The sequence below is a fragment of the Meleagris gallopavo genome, chromosome 4 (assembly GCF_905368555.1).
Source record: "Meleagris gallopavo chromosome 4, MGAL_WU_HG_1.1, whole genome shotgun sequence".
Lineage (NCBI taxonomy): Eukaryota > Metazoa > Chordata > Aves > Galliformes > Phasianidae > Meleagris > Meleagris gallopavo.
The window spans coordinates 7,572,979-7,595,844 of record NC_139407.1 but is presented as its reverse complement, the minus strand read 5'-3'; the positions used below and the strand labels follow the sequence as shown (position 1 = coordinate 7,595,844).

The following is a 22,866-nucleotide window of genomic DNA, read 5'->3' as shown; positions in this document are numbered from 1 at the left end:
TCATCACTATCAGACATCCACTATGAAACAAACCATAGGCAGTAACCCATAGATCTGAATCCCTTTATAATACAGCATCCATAGCAGTATCATGGTTTAATACTCAATCATCTCAAGTACATTGGAAATTGTTTAAAAGAAATGTTGCTATAAGAACATAATTACATTACGTAGAGTAAATCCGAAACTAAAATCTTAGGAAAACACAGCACTCAGTACCAGGCTCTTTAAAGCAAAACAGCTGGATGTGAAAGCATAAAGTGGCTTGACCCAAAGTCAGCTCTGGCTGTGCCCAGCAAATCTTAAACCCACAGCTTGTTGCCGTGCCTTTTCAGACCAAGATGGTTCTGCAGAAAACAACCTTAGTATTGCTACAGTTAGCACCTTGGCAGATGTGCCAGGGCAAATTGCCAAGTAACTATCTGGAGCCATCCCAGGCTCACAAAATCCTAAGTTCTAGGAAATCAGATGCACATACGGGAGAAAAGCTATAAGCAAAGAGGGCCTATCTCCCACAAACTCTGTCTGAGATGATCTTGCATCAAACTCTGCAGCCTTTCCTGAGCTATTTCTACTAAGTAGCTAAATCTTGATTTGGGACATTGCAGCCACGTTACCATGCACATGAGTATAAAAAAACTGCTTACAGTAGTAAATTATATTGATTAGTAAATTAGAGATTTCTTAACATGCACAAATAAAGAAGATCCTTACTTGTTAAAGTGAGTTGAACTCTGTAGGTGGATGTTCAGTGATTTTCCTAGTAAATAAGGGTATTTCATGAATATGATTAAATAGAGCACAGAAATACACAAGCAGCTGTTTAGCAGAACAGCTCTGTTAAGCTGTTGAGCACTACAATAGTTTTCAAACAAACAAACAAAAATGTTATCTACTTTCATAAGAACCTGAAACAGAAAACAAACAACAGAAACAGCATATACTCATGCATCCAGATTTTCCTCAGATATTTGGATTTACTCTTCATACTCTACTGAAAGCCACATAAGAAAAATCACAGTATCACAGAATGGCCAGGGTTGGAAGGGACCTTAAGGATCACGAATCTCCAAACCCCTGCCACATGCAGTGCCACCAACCTCCACATTTAATACTAGACCACTGATTTGGTACATCTGTAATCCAAAGGAAAAGTTTGTCTTTTTTTTTTTTTTTTTTCCTCTGCCTAATTTTCTTTCCTTGGAAGTTCTAGAAATTGCATTGGAAACCACTTTTATTCTTTAGGTCTGTGAAAGGACTTAGGTTTTCATGAACTGTTATGGCTTGGAGAGATATGGCACCATAAAGTCTGGGGTGCTGGAATCCCCCCTATTCAATACCAGTTTTAACTGGTGAATGAACTGACAGCGTTCATTAAGAATCAGAAAACACTAATATTGTCTCTATCGCAGACAAAACAATCCTATGTATATTATAATTGTCCTAGTCCATATTTGCAGTTGAATAATAAAACTGACATATTTCTAGTATCCTCCATGACATTATGCTCTTTGACTTCTAAATACAATATATTGCATTACCTTTGACATCAGAGATAGAAATGCCTTGGTACAGTGTTCACACTGGCAATTTGTTTCAAATTCAATAGGTATGTAGTACTCTGAGAAAGGAAATTGCAAGTTGCAGCCTGGCTGCCTGTTTGAAAAACATTTTTCCTGGGGCCTCTATGCTCCTCTCTCTCTCACATAGACAAAAAAAAAAAAAAGAAAAAAAAAAGCACACCACGGGACTTACTAGCCACAGTGCATCTTGAAAGCTGTATTTAGATTGCTACTTATCCTTGTTCTCTGCAGGTTGCAAATTTTTTAGCTCAAGTACAACTCTCATGAGATGCTACAATATCATTACAAATGTTTGCTTATTAAATGAAAGACTGATTTTAAAATTGAGAATCTTTTTATTAAAAAATGGATATGTCAAAGCCCCAAATTTCCATTACTAATCAATTTCAACAATACACTTTCTATCAACTCCAATGAACATATGCTAGAAAACGGAAATACTTGCATCTTTATTTTCATGGGAGATTCAATAATCCTTTCACAAATTAGCAATATTAACGTGCTTCTGTTGTGATTACTAGGAAAAGATATGCCTCAAACCCTCACTATCTGCTTCTCTTTTTGCTGCTACTTCAAATTGCCCAGATCTGTTTGACAGAAAAGGTTGGAGCGAGTAAGACTGAGCAAGGCAAGAGTAAAATTTGTCCAAGCAATGCTCAACATGCAGCCAGGCAGCTATCACTGGTATTGGAGGAATCATGCCTCCAGCTCAACATTGATAGTTTACATCTACTGATAAGATTTAGATGACTATCATTACCAACTTTTCTACATGTAAACAAAGTAACTACTTAAAATTAGAGAGAGAGAGAGAGAGAGAGAGAGAATATGTAAATCCTAAAATTTAACTTCTTACAGCAGTTCTGTATTAAGCTATACTTTGTCCCAGAAGGTTTTGCCACTAGATCATTATTTACTAATGGGCTGTACGGTAGTAATAGAACATAACCTCCAAAGGCACCAGGATGAATATTTAATCCAGAGTTTCTGCCCGTTAATATTTTATTAAAGCCAGGATATTTTCCACCCTCCTGAAAATACTAAATTCCATTAATGATAATTATGAATCTAAATGGATTCAGATTTTAGCAGTTTGAGTATTACAATGAAATAACTCCTGTGCTGCTCATTAACACCAAATATGGTGCCCCTTGCGTTTTCAACTCCCAATATTTATTTGTTAATAATTTTCTTTTAGCCAAACCAGTATAGTATAGCAAGTGGCTTCAGAATTCATATTAATAATAATATCACAAAAACATTTCCTTGTCTCAAATATGAAAAGCTACATTTAAGCTCCATTTCCCCTGTTGTGCAGGAAATACAATGCAAGGCCTTTCTCTTTTGTACATTAAGCCAATTCTTATAAATTATAGCTCTTCACTCATCCAGGTAACATTAATTTGATAGCAGAGCCTGCTTTTCCTGGCTCTGTACAAAACAATATACACAATGATGGTGCCAGCAACAAAGCAATGGTCACTAAATTAGGTTTCCTAGATCAAGCCCAGTAGAAAAAGCTTTTTCTGTGCTTTTCTATGACTAGAAGACTAATCTCCAATGACTTTATTGAATGTCTTTCACAGATATTCGATTATCTAAAACAATAAAACAAAGCAAGGCAGTTTATTGCCTTGGGAACAGCAAATTTCCTTCTCCCTTCATTTACAAAGCTACTGGAAACAGAAATCTGCTTCTTGCAAGTCCTATAGGATAGGGAGGGAAAGAAAACAAGATAAGCAAATGTTCAGGATCACTACACAAAGGAAAAAAAAAAAAATGAAGTCTCTGTCCTCGAGCCATTAAGTTGAAGAAGAAATTGCACTAAAAAGAGTATTCCTCTATTTTTTTTTTTCTTAAAGCATTTCAATGCTGTTTAGACAGCTTTTTAGCAACTGTAATGGAGTAAAGAAGACAAGCCTAGCATGGGATGTAAACCTAGTTATATAGGCTAAGAAACTGAAATCTCTTCTAGAGGAAGAGTTCCATAATCTAGAAAACAAGCAATGTAGTATTGTGTTCTTTACTTTGTTTTAATCTCTTGACACTTTCATTCAACTAGAGGTAAACTACAGACGCATTAAAGCTACATTTGATGAGAAAATATGTATAAACTCTGGTTGCTTTTGAACTAAAAATACATCCATGTAAGACAGTGTTCAGTATCCATTGACATTCATGCCTACTTGTCAACAGGAACAATGTAAATGTATTTAAACAAATTCTATTCCAAAGACTAAATCTTCACAACTGTAATGAGTGCAGAAGTTACATAGTTGATATCAACATCCATTAACAGAGAGTTTTCTAGCAGCAAATTTTACCATATCATACTTTCAACTGAAGGGAAACAGACAGTATTTGTTACTTTCATTTTCTGTAAGAGTGTTATTATTCAAAATATGTATTCAACTATATGAAATACATAGAATCATAGAATTGTTTGGGTCGGAAGGAATTCTTAGATGTCATCTAGTCCAACTATGCGATATGCATTAGATACAAAAAAAACAAAGGATATTTTTATTCTAAACATAGGTATTTATTCTCATATACAAAATTATCCACAGGTGCTATTTACTTTTTAACTTTGTTCCACTGGAAGTATTTATGTACAAGAGTCATCCTACTCTGAAGACAGAACTCGCTAGTTATCATTCTAATGATTCATATATGTTCACAGTTTTTCGGATAAGTTTCATTGCTAAACGTTAAATTTTTGTCTGTACTTCAAAGTGCTGCAAAACAGTACAGGAGTTCAGGGGTTGATCCTTAAGTAAATATAAGCTTCAGCTTGATCCATTTTCCTAACTGAAGCAGGTATGCCCAGGTAGACTGTTCTTCCATGGGCAAATTGTCCACCTCTCTCCACAACTCCAGTTTTTCATTTTATTTCAGCACATGGTAGCTGGATGTTTTATTTGAGAAACCACTAACTTCAGCACTACTTTTCAAGTAAATCTGTTTACTTCATCTTTTACTTTAGAATTTTTCTGTTTAGCATGGCAAAAGCTCAGTTCTTCTACACTTGATTCCTTCCACCTTTGCCCAATGACAGTAAAAGGAAGACCTTAGAAGGAATAAATATAAAGGATTCCTTTTTTCTTCCCGGTCCCTAATCACACACACAAAGATAAAAAAAATAAAAATGACACAGGTAGTTTTCAGAACCAAGTAATTGAGTCACTTTCTTTTCTAGGTACTTCATTGAGGAAATAGAAGAAGATACGGAGAGGAAAAATTGCAAATATTCTGCATGATTTCAGAATTACGAAATGTTTTCAAAGTAGTGAGTATGCTCAGAAGAGTGTAAGATTGAAAGAGGTCAGAAGGAAGCAAATAATGTATAAGCATAAAGCAAATACACAGGGAATTTTATGTACTTTCATTACAAATCTTGGAATATTCAGCACAAAAATAACCTTAAAACAGCAGATCTGAGGTTACAGACGATCAGTTTAATAGATGCTAAGCACTTCGCCCTGTTGCAGTGTGCAATATGTGCACAAAGCAGAGGCCTTCCATTCCAGGTGAGAGCTGTATTACAGATCATAAAAGGTATATACAAAAATCTTTAGACAAACTTTTAAAAATAACAGCCTACTACTTATTCAGACGAAGTGGGAAGTTACTGAGGGCTATGTTAGGTATCGTAACAGTGTAAGTGAAAACATACACAGAGCATTTCATGATACACTGCAAAGCTTTCACTTACACTCACAAATAGGCAGTTGATAATGGTAAAAATGATCAGTAAGACACAGAACTGGAAGATGCTTATCTAGAATGCCATTAGCTACCACGAGTGGTAGGGAGGGTGAAGCGAAAGAATATACAAAGAACTAATGGTCCATGGCTGTCTTTTGCAGATTCTGTCAGTGATAAGGATTTTGCTTCTGAAAGATAATGAAGTGGCAGAAGAGATAGCATGCTTGATGAGGTACTTTTCAATTTTCCTTCTTTCTAGAACTACAGCATAATGTAAATATGGGATGGACAAGATATAGTATATATTTGGAGATATATGGAAATATTTCCATATAAGAGATTTCTTCCTTAAATATTCAGAGTAATAAATGTCACTATTTCCATACATGAACGTGCCTTACACAGAATACTACATTTAAATATTCACATTGCTTTGTGTACTCCAAGTTGGGATGTTGTAGCTCTAAGAGGAAAAGTAGTCCTCCACAGCACACGATGCAGGATTATCATTTATTTTAACAAGATGAAGGGTTTTATATATGCATCAGTCTTTCCATGTCCACGTGTGTGTAGGTATACGCACGTATATAAATACATATTGCTTAGCTGTATTTTAGTCCAATATTTGTATTTTTATTTTAGTCTAGTTTCAACATATTTACCATTATATACAAAATTATTTACATGCGTTCTTTTTAATCTGTCCCCTGTAATGTTTGCACACATCTTTTGATCTCTGCTGTATGCAGTTATTACACAAATAAGAAATACAGATTTCTATACCATTGGTGGCCTTGCAATCAATCAAATTCTGAAAGCTCACAGTACACAAGCTAAAATCTATTTACTTTTAAGGAAATTAGCAATAGAAATGCTATAGCTATAGACAGTGTACCTGGGCAACTCCATGTAAGACTGTTCAACATACGGAGAAACAATGGCATGCATACCTCCCAGTCAGCCACTAAAACACATCAAGCCTCTGCTGACAGTGGCTGGAATAATACCAGAAGTAGAAGAGAGAGGAAAAGAGGTTTTTGCCAGAGACACACCATGAAATGATCAGCTAGACCAGGTCACAGACAGAAAAGTAGCACCAAACCACCTGAAAAGGGCAAAGATTTTGTTCATCTCTTATATTCAATTCCATGCAAGCAGCCAATGATTTCATTGGTAAGATTACACACTGCAAACAGCAAAAAGCAAAATTAAACATCTGGTATTTCTCTCCAGATAAATATGCGGTGTAGTGCAATTTGATCCACTACTAGCACTGTGATGCCCTCAGGATGAAGCCCTTTCTGTGTTTATGCAGGTCTTAGCAGTGCTCAGTCCATGTCTCTGATCTGGAGATCAAAGATCTGTGAGCACAAAGTGTGTGATCACACTCGCATTTGTGTTTAGTTGCCTGTGGGGGATGAGGGACCCACCTTAAATTCAAGATGACAGAGAAAGAGCAGGATCCAAGCAGCAAAATATGGCTGGTGATTAGGGCAATTTTTTTTTCTATTGCCCATTATTGTAGAGTCAAGGGTTCAACCACCTGGCCCAAATATCCTATTGCTGCTCACAGAGAGAAGCAGCTGCACAGTTGCTGCTTCACAGCCCTGAGTGCAAATACACAACACAAATCATAGTACAGCTAAAGGGATGCTTAAGAATTTCCCAGTTCTGCTATGGAGTACATTATTTATCCCCCTCTGGTGCTTCCTGAGATCGAAATACATTCTCATTATGTACCCATTGATGTATTCAGGTGCTTCAGCAAACAAACACTGAAGATGTTTGAAGATGTTCTATTTTAAACTAATAGAGAAATAAAAAGCGTGCAATCAATTCCTTTCCTATTTATTCAAGTATTATGGAACTATAATACATTACTAGGCCATTCTGAGCATAAGAAAATTTCTTGGATTCACGCTGGCAGTAAGTGGCCCTTTGAGAATTCAGGTGTTTTCACCCCCTAGCTGCTTTTCTTACTCTTCTGGTTGATCTAAATCTTATCAATTTCTCCCTCTTGAAGTAAAAAGCAGTTCAGCTCTCAGATGGCTTGTGGTTTTTGAGATTGAAGTGGAGGGAGAATGACAGTCTGTCTGTCTTAAAACTTATTTCTGAATTCATTCATGAGCCCTCTTTAAAGATGTAAGAGAATTATGAAAGCAGAAAAATAATGAAATAGAAGACTTCTCCGAACTGGTCTCACTATCCTTCCACAGTCAGACATGTGATATCCATTGTGACACACTTTCTTCCACATTGATGAATTTTAATTTTTGTTGCTCAAGGGTAACACTTCAGGAACAGCATGAGTGGTCATTATATCACATACATATTTGAGTCTGCCTCTCTTTAAACTAGATGCCTGAATTAATAAGGTCCTTTTCCAGTACTGTGCTGCCATACTGGCAAATACTTTCTGACTGGGTAAAACTAAAGTGCAAAAAAGTGCTTTCCCAGCTGTCTTGTGAAGTCAAGATCAGAGAACAGCATGAGGGCTTTTGATATATCACATTGGGATACACATTCTCCAGAACTCTCCATTTTACCAACAGAGACTGCGTTGCTTGAAAATCTGACTGTGAGAGAAGGGACAAGAAAACTTCTACACAACCCCCCAGCACACTCCATTCTTAAACATCAGTTAACATTTTCAGTCACTAACAACAGAATACTAAGTAATATGTTATTTTTGCTTAATAAAAAAGTATAGGTTAAGACTATTGAAGCACAACTCTTCCTTCTTTACATGTAGACCCTTCTGACGTAAACACTTGGAATAACTACAATTAGTAATGGTTTCACCCTATAACTTCATCTACACTCTATCTTGAAAGTAAAGTTTACTCAGCATTAAAGATGGCAAGCTTATTTTTACAGAATTTGTTAATGCTGGCTTCAAAAGATGTTACACTTGTTACAGTGCTTACCCTTTGCTGAATGCACTAAAAATAATATCTTCCAAAACAATATGCATCACCTACTGACAGAGCAACCTAGAGCTTTTCCTCCTTTTTTGCAGAGGAATAATTTTGCTATCCTCTAAAATATAAAAGAAAAAAAAATCCAAAACTGTAAGAGGCTTAAGAGGAAAAACACAACAAGATTTCTTCACAATAAATTAGCTTATTATGATTATATTTTCATGAGTTGTCAAGAGCAAAAGTGTCAGTCCATGTCACAGAGGTACTCAAAGGACTAATCTGCTTGAGTAAAATGCTGCTGTGCAGTTTTCTGAATCACCTATTCTGAATATAGCCTACATATACCAGCAACGTTTGTCACATAGAAGCATGTTAACTGTGTATACACTGCCCGTAATTTTGCTTTCTAAGCAATCAGTCAATACTGACTGATAAGATCACATCAGCAACAAGGGCAGCCTTTCAATATTAACCGATTTAATATCTTTTCCCAGGAGACTGGCTGTGATGCCAGGTGAAAGGGTGATGGGAAGTTCAGAAACACGAGATAAATGATAGCAAGAAACAAATTCAATTAGGAAAGAAAAAGTCTGAATGTTGCTATTATTTTGTGCATAAAGACATACTCCCTGGCAAGATACAGGTGGGTCAAATCATAATGTCCTATCTCTCAACAAGAGATCCACTGGGAAGGGGAGGAGAAGACTATGTTTTAAGCTTTTCCCAAATACGGGTAAAAACTCTACCTACCTCCCACCCAGCAGATTTATAAGACTCATTTATGCTGGACTGATTTCTGGTATTTGTCTGAAATTATCCCCAGATCTAGCTACCTCACTCCCACAAACACAGACTCATGTCTGGTCCTGCAGTAAGCTCAGTGTGTTCATTCAGATTCCTTTCTTCAATTAGAAGAGCTCTACCATCCCTACAGTTGAGCCATGACTGAGTTTTGGAAAATAGAAAGACTGAAAATAAAAAAACAAAAAGTTGCATAGGGAGGAATGGAGAAAAAGAAACAATAAAAAGAAAAAAACAGCAACACTGCCAATCTATTTAGAAATGATATCAACACTTTTGCACCCATTGTACAAAATTTGCTCAGACATGCAATAAAAGCCCAAGTAGCTGCCGTAACCTGTACAAAAGAAACACCTGCATTACTCACACTAGTAAAAGTTACTGTGGAGCTGTGCTGAATAGGCTGTTTCTTCCTACACAGTAACAGATTCAGTTTTCTGTGCTTATAAATGGATCCCATCTTCACTGCTTGAGATGGGAAGCATATTACATAATGATTTTCAGCATGCATAATACATAATCATTTCATCTTGAAGAGACCACGTAAAACCCTAACTCATCAAGTAAGAAATACCAATTGGTTAACCAATGTTATGTTCACAATGTCCAAAATTCTAAATAAGGGAATTTGCCCTGTTTTCCTCTTCAAGAAGAGCAGAATTGAGGTGCAGACTCAGTCAACGTCACAAGAGTCTGGGTCCTTCCCAGCACATGAAGAAAAATGTCCCCATTACCAGCTGCCTACATCTATACCAGCACTCCTGTTTTGACATACAAACCCCACTATTCTATGCTGCTTCTTTTACTCCAATAGGACTTCTGTTCTCCTGACAATCATCGCTATCTCGAATCTGTTTCCTTGGGAAAATTTAATTCTGCCTCAGATTTCATTCTGGACAACAAAGACAGGTGAGCCTGTACAGGATTAGAAGAGGTATTTTTGTGGACTACGTTAACCATTAAATAATTAGATAGTAGCAGTAGATGCCAGCCTGTTCCACACTGGGCTATTTACTCCACCAATCAAGTTGTTGTGCTCTGACAAGGTTAGAGTCATCAACAGAATCTTGTGCAACATATTTTCCAGTAAGGAGCTTTCAAATTAAACATGAGCAACAGATACATTGCCCTTGAGTGATAAGAAAGCAACACCTATATACTGACCAGTATGACAGTTATACTGCTAGTTATAACCTCATAGCTCAATTATGTGATCCTGCACAAGGTTATTTGATTTTCATCCCAGAAAACCAAATTCTCCTGTTAAATCAGCAAGATAAGCATTCTCTGGACATCCATTGGGACATATTTTTTCAAATAACTTGTTTACCTATGGGTCACTTATCAAAGTATATGTCTCTTGAGATGTAGAGAATATTATTTTAAGACATGATAATCGAACTGAAGTTTTTTTTTCAAATGCAGTTAAAAACAAAACACTAAAATATTCTTGTAAAATGCTCATTCTTATTTTATGATTCCCAGATTCCTTACAATCTCAATAAATTTGAATTACATGCCAAATGTTCAAAAAAATTGTATACACAACACATTTAACTACGTTATTAATATTTGAACAATATCTTAATTGAAGCAGTGTTATTCTGTGTTAAATTTTATTCCTTTTCCAGTGACAGCAAGCAGCAACCTAAATAAAAAAGTGAGTTATGTTTGAATACATTTACACTGATATTATTTGTTTAATTCAGCACTCACAAAATCTGAACTTTTGGCAGCTTTTTGGAAAGACGGATATGTAATATGTACCAAATACTAGAAAGATATATATCTATTAAAATTTAAGACTGACAGACAGCTGGCTGGATTTTAAGGGAAAGTAAGTAGACTGGTGGTAGTAACTATGAGAACTTAATAGCAGAAAAGTGAGAGTCATGGGATATCTGGCTTCAGATCAAGATCTGTCAACCAGAAGATGATATTGCTCCTCTAAGGCCATCAGGATTCCCAGTCTGCTCAGGAAACAGAAGATTTAAAAACAGCTCTGTTTAGTGTTAAGGGAGCCCAAAGTAATTTGAACTGGCAAAAAGAATTGTAACACTGCATCAGTTTTGCCTGTTTCTTCTGGCTTGTTAAGAAATAGGGCAAAGCACTGAGAGCATGAACACACTTCCTTTTCTTTTCTTTACCATTAATAGAAGAGATTACCATGGAAATATATCCTCCAAATCATTCAATCACTGCTTAAATGCATATTTAGGTCATTACTGATGACTTTAGATATAACTTTTTAAAGTTCCCCTTGCATGCAGTTTTCATACATTGACAAGTTATTCTCAGATATATTACTATCACTTGAATGATTCTTTATTATAAGCAAACTAATGAACGTGGCGTTTTCTTTAAAAATAAGGAACAACTAGTAAGCACAGTGATGACAATAGGTCTGTTACACACAGCCCAAAAGTAGTTTCTCACACCCTGCCCTTCACAAATCATTTTCTCTGCAGATCACAAAATTTGACCAAAGTAAAAATAATACTGAAAGTGTGCATCTACTACTACCCTTTCTAGTAGTAGCATTCACTGAGAATGGCACAGAGTTTAAAGATAATGTTAGGTATGGCTCCAACATCAAGTAAATACTAGGCTGTATATAAAATAGAGCAAGATGGCCAGTAAACTTACATCCTAAGATAAGAATAAAATCCCCAAACTAAACATGCTCAAAGGGGAGAGAGAGAGAGAGAGAGAGAGAGAGAGAGAGAGAGAGAGAGAGAGAGAGAGAGAGAGAGAGAGAGAGAGAGAGAGAGAGAGAGAGAGAGAGATAAAGGAGTGAATCTATTGAAAGATAGCATCAGATAATTTGTCCCAAGACTTTTTAAAAGTTTGGAACTTCAGGAACATATAGTAATATTAAAAGCATAAAAATAACACAACAATGGGGAAGTTTGATATATTGTACCTCTTTTTAGAGAAGAAGAAAATAATAACACAGGTCAAAGCAACTTTATGACAGTCAGTCCAATCTCAGTCAACCAAAGCCCCATCCCTAAAAACTTATTTACGAAAGATCAGAACCTAAGTTAATGGAAGTACAATAAACTTGTATTGAATTTTATTCAAGGTTGATTGTTCCAGACTAATGCAATAATTGTTTTATAAACAATATAAATTGACAATAAGTTCAAATAAGTTACTGAACATTCAATACAGCACTAGAACAAAACTAGAACAAAAATCATAAGTTCAGCCACAAAAGACAGGCTGCAATAATTCTGTGAAAAGAATTAACCAAAGAAAAATAACAGTGATTATCACTCGACTGGATCAACGTTGCTCAGTCTTGGAAATAATATTAATTAGTTAATAACTTCTTGGGAGAAAAATGGAATTGACTTGTGAAGAGTGTTGATCAAGAGAAATCATCAAGATAAAGTCAGATATAACTGAATAACTCATAGAAAAGATGAGAGCAGTACAACTGCAATGATTTTTAGTCAAAGTGTAAGATCACTTATTCAACAACACAAAGCCTTTCTAGATTAAGACATGCATTGTTTGGAAGTGATGAAGAGAGAGATTTGGATTTCTTTTTTAGACTGGTTGACTGAGCTGTTAATGCAAAATATCTGTAGAAATACAGTTTTCTGAGGAGGCAGTTTTTGTACTTTCCTTTTACAATGTATAACCACTTGTGAAACAAGTATGAAACCACTTGTGAAACACAGCAGCTTAAAACAGTGACATCTACCCTGTCCACAGTGCTGAGTTAAAGAAAATACACTTCTTAAAAAGTAGGGAGCTTAGGTGACTGCTACGCTGTCACTTTTCAATGAGTAACAAACTCATTAAAACTAAATATACAGCAAAATATTCCTATGCCTGAAGGAAATTTCTCACATCATCCTGGGAATAAAAATGATGTCACCATTACAAAACAGTATAACAGACAGTATTTGGCAAATTGAGAAAATTAATCCATGTAGTTTGGCTGCTACTGAGTAGCTCTGTAAGTTTAGATCTTCTAATGAAAAACCTTTATCTGAATTTTGATTTATCATTAGACAACATATATAATAACCTATAGCAAATTACTGATTCAGCTATTGGCCTTACATATCTCAAACAGTTCCTTCTCATGTTACTTTTCTATCACTGTTATCATTGTACCAAATTCACGTTGCATTTATGAGGATTGCATAGAGGGCTACAAAGTATTAATAAGTTATCTAATAAGGTTTTCCTTTCTTGTAAACATTCTAGATATCAGCAGACCTTTTACCAAGGCCTGTTGAACCTAATTTCAGTGGAAATGTTTGTATCCTTTTTTGTACAAGAGGGCTGGGATCTCTGCATTTTTACTGCACATTTGTTAGTCTGCAGAACTACAAAAACTTTTCATTTTAAAAAGCTAGAAGATTAAGACCAAAAGCCAGTTAGAATAATACACCATGTCAAATCAAGACGGGGTTATAATAATCATCACATTTAACATTTGACATTTAAGGCACAACTGAATATCTCATATTGTAGTACATGACATAAGTAGAAGAAAGGAAAAAAAAAAAGGACAAAGACTGCTGAAGGAAAATTTCAAAGTATCAGCATTTTAAGGGACACAACTTCAATTGTGTTCTAGATAAAGACATTCATTCTACTTAGGAATTCTTCTGTTTTGAAGCCTTTCTTTTTGCTATACAATCATAGCCTCTTATTATTCAATATCTATTTCCACTGTGTGGAAAACTAAAACAAAAAACAACCAAACTACTAAAACAACTGTATCTAAATACCTGGATTTCTGCCATATTCTATCCTGTTATTTATGCATTTCTTAAGAAGTTCTCAGCTTTCAGGCATTTTGCAAAAAGAAAACAGGCTGCAAAAAAGTTTTGCCTCAGTCACCATTAAAAAAAACAAAAACCAGGGGATTCAAAGCAGTCCAAGTTACAACTGCGACCCTGAGTTTTTAAAAGCACATTTGACTGGATCTTCTGTCCGCGTCCAACTAGGACATGCTGGCATGATAACATCCAAGGGTTCTGTTTTTTAGAAATCAAACATCTAAGAAGCACAAACAGTATACAGAGTCCTAACCACAGCCTTGCACGACCTGTGTGTCCAGTGTAATAACAATCCATTCTTTTCACACCTCTTTCTTACACAACTAAAGCACTGAATAGGAAATCTCATGGCAGTCCAGAATTCAACAGGGAAAAGGAACTGAGGGTTTAATCACCAACCTCAAGGCAACAGCAGTACATTGTGCAGTATGGTTTTGGAAGGAGTTCCACTGATTACACATCAGTGGTGAGACACTTCGTGTCACATTTATTTCTAGCATAAATCAATATTTAAGGAGAAACACTTGGGAAGAATTTGACCTGTTTCATACTTCAGTTAAAAACTGCAAAATCATCTTGGAGAGATCCAGAGAGTTTCAATTTCCACCACATTTACATTGCTTACTTTTTTTTTTTGTAATGTCTCTTTTAATCTTTTGGAAAACATCTGATTTTACACGAGTTAAATCACAATACTGATCGTAATTCTCATACATTTCTATCTGTACTTTTAAAGTAATTGTATTATCATTCAACACGTAAAAGGATCTGACACCTTGCATGCATGATATGAAGGCAATTTTACTAAAAATGTAAGAGAAAAAATTGACTGAAGAGGAAGGGAGGGAGGAAGAGAAGTAGAACATATTTAATTCAGTACTTTGGCATCATCCTTCATCTTAACAAGTGAACACGTTGAAGAGGGAACACTGTCATGGGTCTTTTAAGAAAATTATAATAAAAGCACAAGATATTAACAGTACCAACTGGAGATATACTTTTTTTTTTTGTGCTTGCTTCCTGCTTATTACAGATTCATAGTAAATCTCCAAAACTAAACTACTGCCACATGCATGTTTCCAAGAACAAAGGATTTAAGCTTCAATAAAAAGTTAGGACATATTCTTAAATACAGTTGTATCCAAGTGAGTAGATGTTGTAACCAGCTTTGTGATATATAATGGTGCACAGGAAAAAATGAAAACCTTTAGTGTGATTATGCCATAGATGATAAGAAAACTAATTCCCTTATTTTGCATGAAAGAAGATGGCATTGAGAAGACCTGTTTAAGTTATCACTGGGTCTTTAGCTTCTCTGACAAACCAACTTGTTTTCATTTTCCTCTTTCTGGCACAACAGAAACTACTTAATCTACATCTGCAGCTGCTGGACTGCTTCAATGTCCAGACATCTGTCTGCACCCAAAGAAAAGAGGTTTTTGTTGATAGCCTGACTTTAACCCCCTTCATCCTAATTTCTATAAAAAAAAATAAGGAAATGCTGCAGCTGCAGTTAAGCAAAACTTTTTCATAAAACGTGAGGAGAAGAAAAAAAGCAAAAAAATGTATAGGATATGGAACACATCCTCCAATGCACACTATTAAAATTAGTTACAGCATATCAAAAGGAAAGAGAGGAAAAAAAAGCAGACAGATCACAGATTTCTTTTTCACAGTGCTCTAAGGGAGAGAGTTCCCTGGTCACAGGAGACCTGTGACCTCCTGGAAACGTTAATGATAAAGGTCCTAGCACTCAGTGAATGCTTCATAACCCTGAACATGATCTCCAGATTTAATTCAGCTGCTCTTGTCTTTTCCACTTTCTGCCACAGTCTTGAACAAGAGTTATGCTATCTTGGCTTATAACTTTGACCTCTGAAGGCTAGGGCCATAGAGTCAATCAATTCTTCATACCTCAGAGCCACCTGAAGGACTCTATTTCATCATACCATTGCATTCACTTTCTGAAATATTCTCTTTGAATATCACAAACATGTTTTAGCCTCAAAACCATTATGAAAAAACCAGCATAAATTGTTAAAACCCCTCCTCCCCAGCAGTAGTTATCTTCTTCCTCTTCCATATTTAGAGTGGATGCGGGGAAAAGGACAACAAAAACCTGAAGATGCATTCAGTAGGAGAATACTAGCGCGCTGATTTATACAAAACTAGCAATTCTTACGGTATTTTACTTCCAAATTGACAGGCTAATACTGTCTTTTATATTTGTTCTCACAGCACACTTTACCTGCAGCTACATATAACAGAGGGAAGGGGAGGGGGAGAGAGGAAAGGCTCATTATGGGCAATGCTTATTTCCACTCTATGTACAGTTACAGGTATGAGTTAGTTTAAATTTCAAAGCAAGCCATTAAACAGCTATCCAATTAGATAATCTCCATTACAGGAAACTACTGCTATTTAATTAGCTTGTTAAAAAACAACCCCACTTCACATACCCTGAGGAGAAGACCTCCTGTAAAAGAAGAGGGAAGAAAAAAAGAATATTGAGCCACTATGACTGCCAACATTCACAGATATATAAGTCTGTTTGTCATATAAAGTACGTAGAAACCATTATGAGATTTATTCTTCTTAAAGTCACAGGATTCAAAACTGCCTGAAACCTGCTTTTTGGCTACTTGTTTGAGTAGAAGAGGGCAAATTTTGACCAGATGTGTAGCAGAAGAGATGAAATCCCACTCCTCCTTCTCCGAAACAAAATCATTATAATACTAGCCAGCACTGAGCAATCCATGGGGAATACAATTACCTGGACAGACACAGCTTTCTCAGTTTATTTCCTTATCCCCCTTCCTCCTTGTTCACACATCTGCCCTTCTATTTCCTACACTCATTCTTTTTAAAGATAGGTTTTAGTTTTCTTCCTAATTAGGAAAGCTATGCAAAGGGATTCACTGACCCTTAGGAGAACCTGTTATCTGTCAAGCTGTCTGCTGCCTGGAAACATAATTTATTTCTCATTATATTTGTACAAAATGTTCCAAAAATGAGAGCATCCCCAAAACCTGAACTCTTCAAAGCTAAAAAAATATCCATCTGAAAACACCTTGAAAGCTCGATTCTCACTTTTCAGGAAATAAAATTTTGCCTCATAGCTTGCTTTAAAACCCACAGTAAATCAGCTAGGTAAATCTGTTAAGTTACTCAAAAGAACTGTTGTCTTTGAAACTGTGGTATAGCTCATAACCTACTTTGCAAATCTATCCTAAAAACCAGCATAAGGACCGCTCATTACAGATAATCTTGCAGTTGCAAGCAAAGGTGATATTGGCTTCCACAGTGTTTTACTAGCTTCACAGTACTATATACCATCTCACAAAGAAGAGTACATTTATAACACTTCATGAAGGAAAAGCCCTCCCCTTGCAGAAAACTGCCCAACACAAGCATTCTCTTTTTAACTGTTAATATTTTTAGAACAAATGTGGCATACATAATTATTTGAAAGTGTAAATATACCCACAGTTGTTCCCCCATAAATGTTGATATACTTCAATTAAGCTTGAAGAAGTCTAAGGGGATCAAGAAGTGTATGGGGCTGCTGAATCACAGCCTGAACCTCTGATTAATCACCTGAGGAGAGCAATGAGTCAGCCACGGGAGCACAGGTGAAGGCAATTCACTTGTGCTGCAGGAAGGGGTGGAGCCTGGCTGCATCTCTCCTAGACCCATTTAAGAACTGACTGCCAGTGGGGAAGGATCTCTTCTGGAGATCCACTTCACTGGAGTCTATTTTGCAAGCCCAGGAAGGGTGAGCATCTTTCTTTTCCTACTCCAATATAACAATAACATCAGCCAAGCTTCTGGATATACTATACCATCTGTATATTCATTAATTGTACAAGACAACATTTCATGGCTCAGGCCCTTCAAAAGAAGAAATAATATCCCTTGCTCAGGGTTCTCCTTTAGAAAAAAACATGCACTCCAAAGCAGAAAATACATTTTTGGCTGGGCAATTGCCATAGGCACATGCCTCATCCAGATGTGGGACACTGCTGGCAGTGCTGCACATGAAGCAGTGAGGGGAGTCAAGGGGAACATTACAGAGGCATTTGTCTGATGATCACAGGAAAACTGATCAGCATTTTGGCTGAGAAGTTAGGTTTCCTGAAGAGAAAGTAGATCAAGAATGTTCATACCCAAAGTGAATTGTGACTTCTCTGGTTTCTTTCTTTTATCCAACATGATGTGACTGTCATTTTGAGATGCTACTGCTCCACATCCAACAGATCAGAGAATAAACGGTGAGCTGGGACCTGCAGAGTACAAATGCAATAGTCAGGGAAAGACACAATCTCTGTGGCAAAGTTAAGAAGACCTCACTAGAGCATTTCTGAAAGAGATCAGGAGTTTGGAAGAGCAATTCATCTCCCCTGAGCTGTATGCGAGTACTTTCTCCACCTCGTTCCAAACAGCAGGGCTCACCTGCTGAGAATAGGACTCCTACCACTTTCAGGAGCAGCAACTTAAACACAGGAATATCTAATCAAGTTAGGCCCCTGGCATCTTTTCTGCTGTTTTTTTGGTATCCAAGTAACTCCACAACAAAAATTCTTACTCTAGAAAAACGCAATCTGCATTCTAGTTAAAGATATGTCTGCTTATTACCACCCCTTGACTACACAACACAGAGAGGAAAGGGACAAGGAGGGAAAAGGAATATTTTTCCCTCTCTCCTCCACAAATCTAGAAACAGAAATAAACTGTATTACTCTACAAAGGCAAGAGCTCTTCTTTCTGTGCCTAGTGACTGCTGTTTTCCTGTCACAGCATATGGTTTTGTTTGGATTCTCTCTCCCCTAGCAGTGAACTAATAAACAAGAGGTAAGCCTCTGTGTTGCCACCTAGGGAAAAAGAGGAACGTACTTCTAACAAAAGGTAGACACTTGTCTTGGTGCCAAGAAAAAGTGTTCATGCCCCATTAAACAGAAGGTGGATTCCTGTCTCTCTGGTTCTTTTGTTTGTTGCTTCAGATTGTTGAACAGAGCAAGGGCACTCCTGCTTCCAAGCACCTGCATTTAATTGCAGCTTATTGTGTTCCCCACAGGGAGGCAGGAACAGCTGTGAGGGAACACGGTACTGATGCAAGAGCAGAAAATACTCATCCTGAGGAGGAAACGTGCTCTTTCTTCTACAAAAAGCACACTACTCTGAAGAGAAATCATTAGGAAAACAAGTGCTGCTTGATTCTCTGATTTCTTTCATGTAATGTTGCTCAAACAAGTTAATAAACTACACCTACAAAGATATTATGATTAATGCTTAAGAAAGAGTCTATTAAAACAACTTAAAAAAATATATATTTTTGTGTGAGCAACTTACTTGTTTATTAATTGAAATATTTTCCACAAAGCCTTGGTATGTCATTAAGATTGACATTTAAGTGAATATAATTCATTAAAATCAATGGATAAACTAAGGTTGTGAATAACTTCTAAAAAAATGAAAAATAAGAAATTGTCCACACCCTGGACAGTGTTTAATCATTTAATTAGGGAGGTCTGCGTAATGAAACTTGCTGAGAAAGCATTTTTCCCTTTGTGACAGGCATATTTAGTCCTTCATTCCTGTGTTCATTCTTGGCCTTCTGAATCAAATGGTTTAATAACTTCCTGCGTACGCTGGTTAATTTTTTCTTGTATTTATGCTGGGTTTTTTCCTAGTCCATTTTGGAAACTATCTACTACAATGAAGAATGCTCGAACACTTCAATAATTTTGCCAAGCTCAAACCTACAGGATGGCCAACAATTCTCACTTTACACGCGTGAGACCTTTTATCAGTTGACAGAGTAACAAGAAACCATTCTACTATGACAAGGATGACTGGTTTGAAAGTTCCTTCAACTCAAGAGCAGAGAAAAACTGGAAGCATTGTGCTCTGCTTTGACGAAAAGCACAGTGATACCACGAACTATACATGCTCACCTCAAACTGAAAAATCACCAGGAGAGCTCTTCCTACATGTTACATTCCTAGGGCTCCCTTGCCTATCTAGGTAACATCCACCAAAATCAAATGGAAACAATAATCCTAACTTTTGGGAGCTACAGAGCCTCCCAGAATGGTCACAACAGCTTTTTTTAGATTTCAGATGTTTGGGACATATTAGGTCATAGCATCACTTTCTGTCTAGATCTCCTAATACAATAAAAGGGAAAGAATAACTTCTTTTGCATGTCTATTATTCTATATAATTCTAGTGCTTTATTGTATTAGAAAAGTGGCAATCTTTTTTTTTCTTTCCCCTAAGTACTGAAAAAATAGAATATTTAACCTCCCACCTGTTTCCTCAAAATAAAAAGAATAAAAATGGAAATGTTTTCTTATGCTCTTTGAAGTACACTGGATTTAAACAAACTGTAATACTGAAGTTTGGTTAGTTGCAGGCACAGTATATCTCCTGTTATCTGTCAACTTATTTATTTATTATAGACAACATTAAAAAAGTCAATAAGAACGATCCAATTTGACAGTCTTAGGGGTGGAAGCCTTTGACAGAATAGGTGCACACAGAAACAGCATTCTTTCCCTGTCTTGTTTATTTGCATCAGCCTTAATACAGAGATACCTCTTCCTGTATTGAGGGCAGCCTACCTTTAGCAATCCTTCTAATATTTTATCTCAGATCTCAAAGGAATGGGGAATTTTCAGATGGGAGAAGTGGAATTTCCATTTAGTTAGAATACATTACTGCCTATGCAGTTTAAGTAGAGGGGAATACAAACACCCTACACATTGTTCTCCAGCTGTAAATGCTGGGAATTAAGCTATCTCAGGGAATGCATCTCCTCCTTCCTCATTTCCTTGTCTCGGCTGTCTTAAGAAAGAGCTGAGACACGGGTGACTGCTGGCTTGTGTTCCCCTCCTTATATCCATCCAAGATCAGAAACCATAGGATGGTCCCAAACATAAGGGAATAACAGTACATCTTTCATTTGCCCATGATGTGAAACCACTACAATTCAGGAAGGGCTACTTCTTTATAGAATATATCTTCTACAGTACTTAAACTATTAGAGCTTTATAAGTTTGTTCCTCTCCGAACAAAAGCTTCCTAAGGCTTTAATTGAGAGCAACTCATCAGTATTTCAGATTTTCTGGTAAGTGAACAGAGATGCTAGATAATAGTCACCAGCACTTGAGGATAATTATAAAAGCTTGGAAAGCGGCAAGGTAACAAGAGTTACCTTGGTACTAGCAGGATATCGGTTAACATGAAGAAGTCTGAACGTAGAATTACTATTTCCTCCATTTGCTTCACCTGATTTCACACTGCATTTTATACTTGACAGAGTTTTGGTGTTTCAGTTACCTACATTGATGGCAGGCCTCGCAGTATGACGGACAGGGATGTTCTCAGTTGCTAAACAGAAGCTTACTTGATGTTTACTTCCTGCGTAAGTGTCCAAGAGTACTTGCTTAGATATCCTCAAAAGCTGTACATCATGTATATAAGAGAACAAGATAACAGCGCCTTCTGCTAGCCTCAGAAGCAACTAACACAACATATTCACACCTGTACTTCTTAAAGTTTCTGAAGCCTAATTCATTAACTTGCTTACAACAGCCTTGACCTAAGTAGTAGCTTTTTAAATTTATAGTAATTGTATAATCAATGGATATACAGATGGTATGGGATATCCAGGAGCATGGCTAATGTAATTGTTATATTGGAGTAAGGAAAGAAAGTCACTCACCCTATCCTGGACTCACAAGATGGACTCCAGTGGAGTGGATCTCCAGAGAGATCCTTCCCCACTGGCAGTCAGCTCTTAAATGGGTCTAGGAGAGGTGAGCCAGGTTCCACCCCTTCCTGCAGCACAGGTGAATTGCCTTCACCTGTGCTCCCGTGGCTGACTCATTGCTCGCCTCAGGTGATTAATCACAGGTTCAGGCCGTGATTCAGCAGCCCCATACAGTAATAAATTAGGAATTGGAGGTATTCTTGAACCTAGACTGAAAGCAACTTGCCCTGAAACTTGACCAAGCATCAATACTGATGGAATTTTGAAATAGGTCATGCACATGCAAATAGTTTAGAGATTTCCCAGTAAAGAAATACAGCATCCTAATGAGAATCTATTTGTTATTAAGTCAACTTCTACCTTTTGCTCTGTTATATAGTAAATCTAATATTTGTCATTCCATTTATCTGGGATCAAATACAGTTTGATACACTATAAGCTAAAAATTCATGCAAGTCATTTAAAAGTAACTCCTCTAATACAGACTAGATTAAGTCCCCATTGAAAAAAAAAGTAATACCTAGGGGAAAAAAAATGTGTATATATATATATATATACATATATACATATAATTCTTCTAAATAATAAACCCTTTGTTTGATTAGGTTTATATAATTACATAATGTGATTATCGGAACATTTAATTAGCAATATGATATCATCATTTACTCTGTTACTATATCACATCATCATCCTAAAAAGCAAGCTCTAGTAGAAAATACACAATAGAAGGAAATATACAATAGAGTTAACAGCATTTCAGGCAAGGATTTTTTATCTTAATTATCATAAGCAAGAGCAAAATTCCTTTCTATCTTTGAAGTAAAATGTTCTCAGAGTGCTGACGGGCATATGAGTTTTACTTAAACTATCATATAAATACCTTATTTTGTAATTACCTACATAATGAGAATTGGATGAGAGTTTTACCGTCATATTTGTACTCATAACTGTAAAGTGACACTTTGCATCTCTTGTGCTTACTTTCTGTCACGTTATTTTTCATATTGACAAGTCATGTCTTGTCAGATTCTATGAATATCATCTACACACTGGTTACACACATTGACAATTTTAAATAATTATTCACAAGCCATGCATTCTGTTGTTAATCAGATCATCTCTTTTTTTCACAACTTCCTCCCAGTATCCACAGCTCAAAATCTAAACACTCAGACAACATGAGAAAATAGGCATTTGTTTGGCTGTCAAGCAAGAAAAGGGTTTTTGCTAATGTTTGTTGGGGACAGCAGATCTATACCCTGAATTTTTTT

The 22,866-nt window shown here is 36.4% G+C and overlaps 1 protein-coding gene across 2 annotated transcripts in view; it reads right to left on the bottom strand.

Moving 5' to 3' along the window:
* The window catches only part of LOC104910521 (uncharacterized), a 118,432-nt gene extending 99,923 nt beyond the window's left edge, over positions 1–18,509 (bottom strand). Inside the window, exons 1-2 of one of the 2 annotated variants that reach the window (XR_014882818.1) lie at positions 18,271–18,509; positions 17,985–18,101 (exon numbers count right to left, since the gene is read on the bottom strand). The gene's annotated coding sequence lies outside the window, so the exon portion shown is untranslated. The remainder of the gene's footprint in view (positions 1–17,984; positions 18,102–18,270) is intronic. The other variant, XM_085222081.1, reaches the window with a different exon arrangement.
* Between the last annotated feature and the right edge of the window lie 4,357 nt (positions 18,510–22,866).